This window comes from Penaeus monodon, chromosome 31 (genome assembly GCF_015228065.2).
Source record: "Penaeus monodon isolate SGIC_2016 chromosome 31, NSTDA_Pmon_1, whole genome shotgun sequence".
Lineage (NCBI taxonomy): Eukaryota > Metazoa > Arthropoda > Malacostraca > Decapoda > Penaeidae > Penaeus > Penaeus monodon.
Window position 1 is genome coordinate 3,202,244 of NC_051416.1, and position 1,734 is coordinate 3,203,977.

Genomic DNA, 1,734 nt, shown 5'->3' on the forward strand with positions numbered 1-1,734 from the left:
AACTCCACCTCTTTCAGTGTTTCTTTCCCTATGTGAGAGGAAGGTGAGAGGTGACAAGAGCGAGGGCAGGAGGAGAGATGATCAAGAGCCTCCGGAGCCTCGGTCGGAAGGACGAAAGGTCCACAGGAGGCGTGAGAGGAGAAAAGTAAGTCTGCACATGTTAGGTCACACCTGTATCTTGTCCCTATCGAAAAAGAGGCAAAAAGGCGCAGGAAGTGTTGGCAGAAGAACATAAAATAGACGCGGGAACTTAAACACGGAAGAATCGCAGGTAAGTGTAAGATCCAGAGTATGATGAATAATAATAAAAAAATATCTCTAGTGGGGTGAGGCAGAGGAATGTGTGAGACGAGTACCACAAGGGAGACAGATGGAAAGGGACACCGCCATCCCCAGGGGGGGCGGCCGGTGCACGATGACGTCACGGCGGGAACACCGAGGCTCAACCAATCATGTAAGCGCTAAGAAAGGGGGGAAGGAGAGACTGCGCGAAGGAGAAGAGAGGAAAGGTGAGCACAGGTGAAGACAAAAGGATGAGCAAGTGTACTCTAGAAGTTCTAGAGATGAATTACGAGAGTTTACCATACACACCATCACTGAGAAAGGACAGAATATTGTTTAGAATAGCTATCAAGTTACACGATGCCTATCAGCACAACTGCAGAGGTTACCTGGACAGGATACAACACACCCGAGGCTAATCAACCTAACCTCCTAGCCTAATCTATAACGAATTTCAGCCATTCAACAGACAAACTCCCATCCGTAAAATAAAACGTTTTCCTAATAACATCAAGACAGAAAACATGGATCAAAACCAGTCACTATAAAAAGTCAAGTTTGCTAACCTAAACAATGCTCTATTTTTTTAATTTTTTTTTAAACTGCTGTTCTTTTATCTGGAATGGATAATTTAGACTGTACGATAAATAAGCAGGGCATTATTAGGCACTGTCCCACTAAAATTAAAAAAGGAATCGTAATCTGTAATGTAAAATCTGGCTTTCAGATATTTCGACACACACTGAACGTAGCTGTGTATTAATTCAGTCGTGGAAAAGAAAACTTAACACAAATAAACAGTATATGTAAATATCAATGACTGTTTGGGGACCTATTTTCAAATGCATAATGTATTGAAACTTAAGAAGTGAATGATATTTGTTATCAACGGGGTTTGTTAAGGGTAAGTGGATAACACAATTATTACTCTTTTTACATTTATACAGTGAGAATAGTCTCTGCTGTCTACGCGAGCAGCTAATACTATCGGTCTACTTTAACTACAAAAGCAACTTTATCTTAATAATTCTACGAAGAAAGCTCTCTCGATAAGATTGATATATAGTATATATCATGAGATTGGATCTTCTACATCATTTTTTATGTCTGAGATTTTATCATATGAATCTAAATAACATAATCTTGAATACTTCAGGTAAGAAAAAATATATGATTATCTTGGCCTAATTTGGCGTCAGATCAATTAGGCGGAAGAGTCGCTTGCATAATGAGACCTCTTTGTAAGTGCTGGCTACATATACACATCTTCACTGATAGAGGTCTCAGCGACGTCACTATTTATTTCTAAACAGACAGGCAATCATCTCTACATTGATGACAAAACAAACTAAGTCACTAAATCTGCCAGACCTATGGTTATATTTAAAAAAATAATACATTACGAATTTCCTACTACCTTGAAAAAAAGCCTATATATACACACGACAGTTT

General features: G+C 39.1%; 1 protein-coding gene across 1 annotated transcript in view; it reads right to left on the reverse strand.

The window, feature by feature from the left end:
- The window catches only part of LOC119592994 (voltage-dependent calcium channel type A subunit alpha-1-like), a gene marked incomplete in the record, with an annotated part of 154,497 nt that overhangs the window by 40,509 nt on the left and 112,254 nt on the right, over positions 1-1,734 (reverse strand).